The sequence below is a fragment of the Sminthopsis crassicaudata genome, chromosome 5 (assembly GCF_048593235.1).
Source record: "Sminthopsis crassicaudata isolate SCR6 chromosome 5, ASM4859323v1, whole genome shotgun sequence".
In the NCBI taxonomy this organism is placed as follows: Eukaryota; Metazoa; Chordata; class Mammalia; order Dasyuromorphia; family Dasyuridae; genus Sminthopsis; species Sminthopsis crassicaudata.
Genome location: NC_133621.1, coordinates 112753114 through 112765100, shown reverse-complemented (window position 1 = coordinate 112765100; position 11987 = coordinate 112753114). Strand labels below are relative to the sequence as shown.

At 39.2% G+C, this 11987-nt stretch overlaps 1 long non-coding RNA gene across 1 annotated transcript; it reads left to right on the top strand.

The window, feature by feature from the left end:
- Nucleotides 1-461: 461 nt before the first annotated feature.
- Nucleotides 462-11987, top strand: LOC141543073 (uncharacterized). Its single transcript, XR_012482322.1, has 2 exons — nucleotides 462-814; nucleotides 8670-11987. It is a non-coding gene; the product is annotated as an uncharacterized LOC141543073 (long non-coding RNA).

Sequence of the window (11987 nt, the reverse complement as noted above, 5' to 3'; positions counted from 1 at the left end):
ACTTGGCAAAGCTGCAAAGGCAAGGTGAGGCTGTGGGGAGAATTTATCACCCCCATCATGCCCCAGGGCTAATGCAAATTATTGAAGGAGCAAGATTTCTATGAGATTTGGTGACCTTTACTTTCCCTCCAGACTCTCTCTCCACTCCTTACTCTCCCCACCAATCCACCTGCCTGGGGCAAGCAATGTGCTTTCTGAGAAACTGTCTGCTAAAGTAAGGAAAGCCTTAGGCCTCAGCTCTGCTTTCTTAGAAATCATTTGACCTTGAAGAAAGGAAACTTTCTATGTAGTTACCTCATCTCTAGTCAGCCCATTATCACCCACCCTCCATATAAGGTAAAAGTAACCCCAAGAGCCAATCTGGAATAAAGGCTTTGCATAAGGGGATTTGGGGGAGGGATTGGGTAGTGCTTTCTTATTTAACCGTTTCTTATTTAACTCCTGTAAATTAGCCTCCAACTTCTCGACTTCCCAGAGTTAAGGACTTCCCGCTTCTCATGGGATTCTAATAAAACTTCCCACCTTCACTTTGAGAGATCTCTGAGTGGTCGTTTTGGGTTGGGGTCTCCTACCCCACACAGTTTGGGGGGCTCGTCTGGGATCACATGACTTGATGGGGAAAGACCACTCTTCCTATTTGGGGGCAGCTGACCCTGGGACACTTTGTTCCTACAATCTCCACAGCAGGCTGATGTTCTCCTCTCTGCTGAGCAAGGAGCCCAAAGGGAGAAGTGAAGGAGGAAGTGAAAGAGACCAACTGACCCGGGCTCTTGTGCAGAGTTGGATTGATTGGGCTGCAGTCAGTAGCCCCAAGGTAAATACTCTTTAGCTTGTCATCCAGTAGCCTGAATATTTAAGAGTATGAAATGAACAATTAAAAGAAGATAGAAAGTTTGTTTAAAGCCAGTTATGTTCTTTTATATGCCCTGATAACTGTTTTATATTTTGTAAGTGCAGTCTAGGTAACTGATTATTTATTTCAATTTTGCTTGAAGTTAATTAAGGCAATTTAGCTATCATTTATAAAACTTGTAGGATTGTTAAGTTATTTGGAGTTATTGTCATAATATTAGAATTTAAAACTAATCATTACTGTATTTGGAAAGGAGGGGATGAGCTGAAAACCTTATCTGGCTTGGTTTTTTTATTTAGAGCAGTTCACAATGAGGTCTTTCCCTCCTTCACAAAGTGGGGGGAGATTTCAAAGAGCACATTCCACAGAAGCTGTAAAAGTAGTTGGGTTGGATAGGCAGGAAAGCACACTCAGTCCCTTCTCTGAGGTCCCTATTGTAATTTGTAAACATGTCAGGTTTTTTGAAATCAACTTGTGAGCCAGGTCATCTGACCTGAGAAAAGAACTTGTTTGGGTTATATAGTTCCTCCCAAAAGGAATGGGTTTACTGAGAATCTACAAGTTTCTTCTACAGAAATGATTTCTAGTGATTCATTTTTGCATCAGGAGGACTTTAAACTCAGGAGAAAGGAAGAAAAACAAGTGAAAAATGTTAAGGGAAATCTCTTATATAGATAAATTTTTATTGCTTTTATATGTTGTGATTAGTGAAACTTGCTATTTAGGAAAAATCTCTTGAGATTGTAACTGATATCCTTTTGAGTTTTGAATAAAATATGATTGTCTAATGGATCATCAAGTCAGTAATTCACCATTCCAGAGAAATGCCACAGATTCCTCAGAGAATGCATCCTGAACTGTAGTAGTGGAGGTCTGTATCTGGACAAAAGCTGGGAAAGCCATCTTTCACTTAAAGTTACATTAGCATCCTTCTGGCTCAGTTTCCCCATCATGTTGTGTTCCTCTGAACAGCAATGTTTCCCACCTGGTGGCAAGATAGTGAATAAAAATAGCAATCTAGTGTTTGACAAACCCAAAAATCCCAGCTTTTGGGATTAGAATTCATTATTTGACAAAAACTGCTGGGAAAACTGGAAACTAGTATGGCAGAAACTAGGTATGGACCCACATTTAACACCACATACTAAGATTAGATCAAAATGGGTCCAAGATTTAGGCATAAAGAATGAAATCATAAATAAATTGGAGGAACATAGGATAGTTTACCTCTCAGACTTGTGGAGGAGGAAGGAGTTTGTGTCCAAGGGAGAACTAGAGAGCATTATTGATCACAAAATAGAACATTTTGATTACACCAAATTAAAAAGTTTCTGCACAAACAAAACTAATGAAAACAAGATTAGAAGGGAAGTAACAAATTGGGAAAACATTTTTACAGTTAAAGGTTCTGATAAAGGCCTCATCTCCAAAATATACAGAGAATTGACTTTAATTTATAAGAAATCAAGCCATTCTCCAATTGATAAATGGTCAAAGGATATGAACAGACAATTTTCAGATGATGAAATTAAAACTATTTCCACTCATATGAAAGAGTGTTCCAAATCACTATTGATCAGAGAAATGCAAATTAAGACAACTCTGAGGTATCATTACACACCTGTCAGATTGGCTAAGATGACAGGAACAAATAACGATGAATGTTGGAGGGGCTGTGGGAAAACTGAGACACTGATGCATTGTTGGTGGAGTTGTGAAAGAATCCAACCATTCTGGAGAGCAATCTGGAATTATGCCCAAAAAGTTATCAAAATGTGCATACCCTTTGACCCAGCCATACTACTACTGGGCTTATACCCCAAGGAACTACTAGAGAAGGGAAAGGGTCCTGTATGTGCCAAAATGTTTGTGGCAGCCCTTTTCATAGTGGCTAGAAGCTGGAAGATGAATGGATGTCCATCAATTGGAGAATGGTTGGGTAAACTATGGTATATGAATGTTATGGAATATTATTGTTCTATAAGAAATGACCAACAGGAGAAATACAGAGAGGCTTGGAGAGACTTACATCAACTGATGCTGAGTGAAACGAGCAGAACCAGAAGATCATTATACACTTCAACAATGATACTGTACGAGGATGTATGCTGATGGAAGTGGATTTCTTCAACATAGAGAAGAGCTAATCCAATTCCAATTGATTAATGATGGACAGAACCAGCTACATCCAGAAAAGGAACACTGGGAAATGAATGTAAACTGTTATTTCTACCTTCTGAATCCAATTCTTCCTGTGCAACAAAAAATTCGGTTCTACACACATATATTGTATCTAAATTATACTGTAATATATTTAACATATATAAGACTGCTTGCCATCTGGGGGAGGGGGTTGGGGGAGGAAGGGAAAAAATCTGAATAGAAGTAAGTGCAAGGGATAATGTTGTAAAAAATTACCCATGCATATGTACTGTCAAAAAATGTTATAATTATAAAATAAAATAAAAAATTTAAAAAAAAAAAAAAAAGAAAGAAATGACCAACAGGAGGAATACAGAGAGGCTTGGAGAGACTTACATCAACTGATTCTGAGTGAAACGAGCAGAACCAGAAGATCATTATACACTCAACAATGATACTGTACGAGGATGTACTCTGATGGAAGTGGATATCTTCAACATAGAGAAGAGCTAATCCAATTCCAATTGATTAATGATGGACAGAACCAGCTACATCCAGAAAAGGAACACTGGGAAATGAGTGTAAACTGTTATTTTTACCTTCTGAATCCAATTCTTCCTGTGCAACAAAAAATTCGGTTCTACACACATATATTGTATCTAGAATATACTGTAATATATTTAACATGTATAAGACTGCCTGCCATCTGGGGGAGAGGGTTGGGGGAGGAAGGGAAAAAATCTGAACAGAAGTAAGTGCAAGGGATAATGTTGTAAAAAATTACCCATGCATATGTACTGTCAAAAAAAAGTTATAATTATAAAATAAAATAAAAATTAAATTTAAAAAAATGTTTCCCACCTGGTAATCTGAGTCGGACTATGAGGCAGAATTGCTACTGCAGGATTGGTTGTCAACTGTGACTCTTACCTAAAGCTTGTCAGAGCTAAGGATACATTATCCTGCCATATATGTGTCTTTAGGTCTGAAGGACCAGTTTGATGCTCTTATAATCATATCCCTATTTTTCCTTCTCATGTCAAATTTCTATAATCAGAATAATTAGTCAATAGAAGACAGGAGCACAATGCAATATATAAGATCTTACTGTTTTCAATCTGAAAATATACTCATTAGGCAAATGAATATTTGATCCACTCATCTGCCTCTTATTAGCTATATGTACCTGCAGGAAAAGAGATCTTTAAATATTTCAAAATTATGTAAGAATAATGAATTATTTAATGGTAAAAAATTGAGTATTAACTACAAACTAACCACCATTTGTGGGACCCCAGTTATTATGTATTGTTATTAAAACTAAATCAGAAACCTCTGTGGTGTGGTTTGGAGAAGATAATTTTAGTGTAACCAGTTTTCATAGAAGATGTAACTTAACGGAATATTTTGTTTATGGCAATGGAAAAGTTGTGTGTGTTTAAGTCTATTACAAATGTGGAAGTAACTTCTGTTTGTACTGTATGTCTTATAGGACACACATTTTTTCTTATAAACATCCTATTTGATATGTTGTGTTCTGGAATTAAGTGCTTAAATGCCCTCCAAGTCCTTTATTGTAATTGGAGTAGGGTCAGCATGTACAGGCCGTGGCTTTTCAGAAACAGTCCGGCAGGTCTACAAAGCATGTACTTTACTCATCTGCCATCCTTTTGGTTCCCATAGATACAGTCACAAATTGGGTAGAAACCTTTCCATGCTGCTCTGAAAAATCCCTGGAGGTCACAAAGTTCTTCCTTAACAAGATTATTCCATGTTTTGGTCTTCCTCGATTGTTGCAAAGGAAAATGGGCCTAGCTTTACATCCCAAATGGTTGAAGGCATAGCTAAGACTCTTCATATCTCCTGGACCTCCCAATCATCCACAAAAGTGGAAAAAGTGAATCCCACTTGGAAGATCACCTTAACCAGATTTTCTCTGGGAGGCAAATAAAGGATTGGGTCAGTCTGTTACAAGGTCACGCTGATGACCCTGTGGCTGTCAAAATTGAAGGCCTCCCCAGCTGGACACATGTATGGTGATAGTCTGGTTCTCATGTTTCAGGCAGACCCTCACTGGGTGCTCCAGTGACCATTTGAGGACTTGAAGTTTTCCTCTTCATGACCAATTTATGATTGAGTGGTCGTATGTCCCTGTTTTGTTTCTTCATGTAGCTTTCTCTTTCTCTGAACCTGAAAATCCAGAATCATTGTTTCTGGGCAGGGGACACTACAGAGACCACCATCATCAGTATCTCAACAAACGTGAATTCAGTGCACAAGAGTGAGCACCGTGCTCACTCTTTTTTATTGTAGCTTTTTTATTTACAAGATATATGCATGGGTAATTTTTCAGTATTGACAATTGCAAAACCTTCTGTTGCAACTTTTCCCCTCCTTCCTCCCACCCCTCTCCCAGATGGCAGGTAGTCCCATACATGTTAAATATGTTAAAGTATATGTTAAATGCAATACATGTACACATGTCCAAACAGTTATTTTACTGCACAAGAAAAATTGGACTTAGAAATAAGGTAAAAATAACCTAAGAAGGAAATCAAAAATGCAAGAGGACAAAAACAGAGGGATTGGAAATGCTATGTTGTGGTTCACATTCATTTCCCAGAGTTCTTTCTCTGGGTGTAGCTGATTCTCTTCATTATTGAGCAAATAGAACTGATTTGGTTCATCTCATTGTTGAAGAGGGCCACATCCATCAGAATTGATCATCATACAGTATTCTTGTTGAAGTGTACAATGATCCCCTGGTCTTGCTCATTTCACTCAGCATCAGTTCATGTAAGTCTCTCCAGGCCTCCCTGAAATCATCCGTGCAGTATTTTTCTTATCTCCTTCTCCAGACTCCGTGTAGGGATCACTACACTACAATATCATCAATAACATCTCTCTGGTTTCTGTAATACTTCCTCCCCACAGTATTGTGGCATTTGGTGAACTAAACTCAGGGTTCCCTCTGTGCCCCCTGGGAACTATTTTCGCCTTGGGACTATCTTCCCCTGTCCCTAGTGAGACACCCCCTCAATGTTATCCTAGTCACTTACTGCCCCTCGCCGAATAAGCCTCTTGTACAATTCATGCCATGTTACACCCAGATTTGTATTTACAAAAGTAGTGATAATAGGATCCATCCTCAACATTTTCCCCATAGTGTAAACAGATTTGGGGGGAATGCTATTTGGCATTTTTCAAAGGGGGCTGAATATCTCATGCTATGGTATGGGCATTGGACCCATGAATCCATATTTTCTGATCTTGCAGCAACTGTCAATTGCATTGTCAATTGTTGGGATTACTAGGTGAGAACTGAGGTTGTCTGGATGGTGACAAGGTGAGAATTCAGGTTTTCTGGACAATTACAAGGTGAGAACTCAGGTTGACTTGATAGAGGGGGCAAGCTCATTGGCTGGGGTGGTTCTTCCCAGAAGCCCTTGCATTATCCCACGCCCATTCTCTGGGAGGATAAAAAGAGACAGCAATGGGCGCAGAGGGCAGATCGGCCTGGAGAAGGATAGGAGCTGGAGGAGATTCAGAGCCAGGATTCAAGAAGAAGACTCTCTGCATTACATCAGGCCTGACGGGGCTCTCTGCAGGAAGGGAAGTCACTTCTAAGGACAAGAGTTAACAGCAACTGCGTGGAGACAAAGGTTCACTACAGGAAGAAGAATCTGTATGAGAGATTTGAGTAGACACAGCAGATCTCTTCCCAGAGAGCGATCCAGCAGCTTCTGGAGACGACAGCTCGTTACAATTGGCGCCCAACGTGGGGCAAGGACTTTTGCTTATCCTGACAAGAGGAGCTAGACCAGACCTTTGCAATTTGGCGCCCGAACAGGGACCAATGCCAGCAGCAAAAGAGACAGCCCGAGTGGTCACTGAATTCCTTATACAGGCTTTTGCAATTATGGGTGTGCCACAAGCAATAAAAACAGACAATGGACCTGCATATACGTCCAAACATTTTACACACTTTTGTGCACAGTATAAGATTTTACATACCACGGGCATACCCTTTAATCCTCAAGGGCAGGCAATAGTAGAGAGAAGAAACAGAGATATTAAGACACTCCTCCAAAAACAAAAGAAAGGGGGAGCCACAGGTAGCCCTAGGGAACTTCTAAATTTAGTTCTCTATACCATTAATTTTCTAATTTTTGACAAAGATGCACTGGCTCCAGCAGACAGGTTTTATAACCCACCAGAAGGGCAGTGTCCAGTGAGAGCATCTCCACTGTCCTTAGATAATCGCCAGGTGATGTGGAGAGATCCAGAAAGTGGTGAATGGAAGGGACCAGATAGGTTAACTGCCTGGGGGAGAGGGTTTGCTTGTATTTCTTCAGCAGGAGAAGGAATCAGATGGGTGCCAACGAGTCATATTCGCCTTGTCCACCAGAGAGAGACAGAAAAAGAGAAAGACCTCAAAATAAAGGAGAAGATCTAAGAAACATCTTACACCGAAAGAGCATGGATAATAAAAAGACTGTTAAAGAACTTTAAAATCAGCAGGAATCATTGGACTTCCTCACACAAGATGAGACTAATGGACAATGGACTTATGGACATTTATAAATTTTCAATTTATGATTATTTGATTATGTTATATACTTCTAGCATGCGTTATGTTACTATGTTACTATATGCTTATGTAATTTATGTAATTATCTGTAATACTTCCCATATTGATGGATTTATGTTTCAAGGTCATTTATGTAATTATCTGTAATATTTCCCATATTGATGGATTTATGTTTCAAGGTCATGACTGTCCTATGTTCTAAATCAAAAGAAAGGGGGAGATGTTGGGATTACTAGGTGAGAACTGAGGTTGTCTGGATGGTGACAAGGTGAGAATTCAGGTTTTCTGGACAATTACAAGGTGAGAACTCAGGTTGACTTGATAGAGGGGGCAAGCTCATTGGCTGGGGTGGTTCTTCCCAGAAGCCCTTGCATTATCCCACGCCCATTCTCTGGGAGGATAAAAAGAGACAGCAATGGGCGCAGAGGGCAGATCGGCCTGGAGAAGGATAGGAGCTGGAGGAGATTCAGAGCCAGGATTCAAGAAGAAGACTCTCTGCATTACATCAGGCCTGACGGGGCTCTCTGCAGGAAGGGAAGTCACTTCTAAGGACAAGAGTTAACAGCAACTGCGTGGAGACAAAGGTTCACTACAGGAAGAAGAATCTGTATGAGAGATTTGAGTAGACACAGCAGATCTCTTCCCAGAGAGCGATCCAGCAGCTTCTGGAGACGACAGCTCGTTACAATCAATGAAACAACCTTTAGTCTTTTTATTGTGTTAATTAATTTATAGTGGTTAAATTTCTTTATAAATTATTATAATTGTTGTTAGTGTCATTCCTGTTAACAGTTTCACATGCTTAATTATCTATTTGTTTAAATAATTCAAGGAGTTTTAGAAAAGATTTCTAAAAATCATGACAAATTAACTTCTCTATAAATGTCAGTGGAACTATCACACTTAGACCTTAACATCACAGACCCAAATGTGCTTCTAAGGAAATTATGAGTCACTAAAAAGTTTGTTGTCATTTGTTCTTTGATCTTGAAGAGGGCCGATGACATTGGACAGTGGTGTGGACTGGAGTTAATTAAGTGAAGGAGCGCTGTGTAAAGTCATTGTTCTTATTTTCTCTTCCAGGGTCATCAGGGTCCAGTAACAAGATAAAGTCAGGATGACCCCAGGTGGCTCCCCACTAAAAAGTACAAAGATGCAGAAGGCAACCAAAGGAGATCCATGATGGCTGCAGCACACATGTGAGGGAGTTAGAGACACTAATGGAGGCATGAAAAAAAATCTCAGATGGACCTTCTAGTCATTCCAAAAAGACACCCAAGGAAACATCAGTGACCAACAACCTACATGTCTTCTCTCCAGTTTACGTGCAATCTTTATGAGAATCATCTCTGCACAAATCAAGGGCATCCTTGGTGAGAATACTATTAGGAAACAAGGAGGCATTAAATTGTGGGTTCCTTGAAGGGAAGAACTTGCCTTTCTCAGTATTCCCAGCCCCCAGTACAGTGCCTGACACATAGATGCTTAATAAATGCTGACTTTTAACTATAGATCCCTTTATGCTGCCATGATTGACTAAAAGAGACAATACTGTGCTTATTTTTAAATTTCTTGACTAAAAGAAACAAAATACTGTGTTTAGTTTGTTATGTTTAAATTTTTTTTGAATTGGTAGAGCAAAGTGCCATCTTATATGCTTTTTTCTACAAGGTATATTTCTTCCCCATTAAACAATCAGTCATCAATCCACAAACATTCTGTAAGTGCTTCCTGTGTGCCAGAGACTGTGTAAAATCCTGAGAATAAAAAAAGCAAAAATGTAACTGTCTGGGTCTTCAAAGGGCTTACATTCCAACATGAAGACAACATGTGCGTGTGTATAGAATAAAAACAAAATTGGCAGAGAAGTTTGAGGAAAGATATTATAAGGTATAAAAGATAAATATATAGTGGGATTGATAAAGGCTTCCTCCATACATCAAAATCATTCATAGCATGTCATGCCTGGAGTCAAGAATCCTGAGTTCAAATCCATCCTCAGACACTAACTGTGGGATCCTATTTGCCTCAGTTTCTTTGTCTGTAAAACGAGCTGTTGAAGGCAATAGAAAACCCTTCGGTATCTTGACCAAAAAAACTTCATGACTCAAACAAATGAACAACAACATGCCTTGAATAAAGAAGTCATACTTATACAAGTCTTAACAGCAATTGCAAAAAAGAGAGAGAGAGACCTGAAATTTTCTTCCTATCTAGCAAGTTTCATTCACATCTTGTATATATTCACAGAAGCGGAGAAAGCATTATCAACTCAACAATTTACAGATGACTGATTTTGGATACTTCCCAAAGAACTCGAAAATAAAAGAAACATCAAAACATATTTACATTACACTGCTCTTAGTTCCTCAAAACTGTTTACATTCGTGCTGGAACAGCAAGGTTTTATGTCTACAGTTAGAAAGAAGGGGTCACTGACTTAAACCAAGAATGGCATTCAGTGCTCAGAGCCATCAAATCTAAACTTTCAGCTCAATTTAGCCTTCAGAGTTCTTCACAAGAAAAGTCCCAAGTCTCCTATGATGTATTTGTGTGAGAGTGAAACCTGGAATACAACAGTCTAAAGAATTAATGGATACATGGGTTTGGTTCTCCTGGTGAGGGGAGACACTAATGGCTTCTGAGCAGAAAGCATTTTGGTGATCACTTCACTGTCCAGCGCCTAGTTGGAGCACTACTTTCCCAGTTACAGAGAATATGGCAGAGAAGGAATCCATTTCAGTTCGTTGTCCAAAGTCGTGGATAATGTAACCTTGGGCTCTTCCTCCCTTTCAGAGAGTCTAACTTCAATTTCTAGGTCCAGATTTAACCAACATGGTTATATCTCTTATTTAGGCAACTCACAAGCCCTTCATGTCTGGGTAGTACTAATAATAATAGCTGGCATTTTTACAGTACTTTGAATTTTCAGTGTTTTTTGTTTTGTTTTGTTTTTTACATACCTTATCTTAGAGAAGTTAGCTAGACACTGAAGTCAGGAAGATCTGAGATAAAATCTGTCCTCACTTACTAGATTTAGTAAGTGTCTTAACCTCTCTATGTCTCACTATTCTCAAGTTGTAAAATGGGAATCAGAATAGTACCTGTGTTGTTGTGGGGATCAAATGAAATAATGTCTATAACATCTTCGAAAGCCTTATTGCACCTCTTTTTCTTGGCAAAGATACTGGAGTTGTTTGTCATTTTTTTCCCAACTCATTTAAGGAAACTGATAGGATACAGAAACTGAGAGTCACACAATTAGTAAGTATCTGAGGCCAGATTTAATCTCAGAAAGATGGATGAGTCTTCCTGACTTCAAGCTGGGCTCACTATCCACTGTGCCACTAAAGCACTATTTAAAGCTAATTGCTATTAATAGATCTTCTTGATCATTATGTGAGATAGGTATTATTTGGAGAGGATGAAAGGGGGATAATGTGAGATAATACTGGAACGGTAGAATGGGGCTCCTTTATTCAGGTAAGAACACCAGGTCTCAGAATAGTTAAGCAATTTGCCTGCAGTCACACAAATAGAAAATATTAGAGTGGGCAGCTAAGTGCTGCAGAAGATAGAGTACCAGCTCTGGAGTCAGAAAGATCTGTGTTCAAATTCAGCTTCAGACACTTACTAGCTGTGTGATCTTGGGGAAATCACCTAACCCCATAATTGGGAAATATTTATCCAAATACAATAAAAATAGATAATATTACATTTTTAAAAGTATCAGGTGGAATTTGAACACCATCCTCTCATGACTTCAAATCCTATATGCTTCCCAGTGTTCTATATCCTATTTCTTTATTTAATGGATGCTCTTCATGAGTTTCTGTGAACAAAAAAATCACCTAGTAACTCATTGTGATAAAGATGATGATAACTAACAACACCAAAATCCTTTACATCATTTTATTTTTTTCTCACAACACTGTGGGATGAGTGCTTTTACTATCCCCATTTTACCAATTTTGAAACTGAGGCTCAGATGTCATTAGCAAATGACTTACTGGGCAGTAGCATTCCCACTAGGATCTGGAACATTAGGTGGTCACCTAGGACTGAGAAGCCATCATCCTTGCCCAGAGTCACAGGGCTAATAAGGACTGAGGTAGTTGTTGAACATAGGTTTTCCCAACTCAAAGGCCAGGACTCTTACTCAGAACCAACCAGCTCCCATATAAATTTGGTTCAGCTGGCTCTTGGATGACAGAGACTTAGTTATTGCTTGACCTGTCTTAAAGCTGACTACCTCAGATGGATGTGCCAGGGCTGAAACTACTGGCCCAGCCTACAAGGATGCAGGATTACCACCCCCCACCATAATAAGGCATCCAAGAAGATTGTTAGTGGAGAAGATGGCTAAATATTTAATTAAAACCAGGTTTTTCCTGTCTCTAA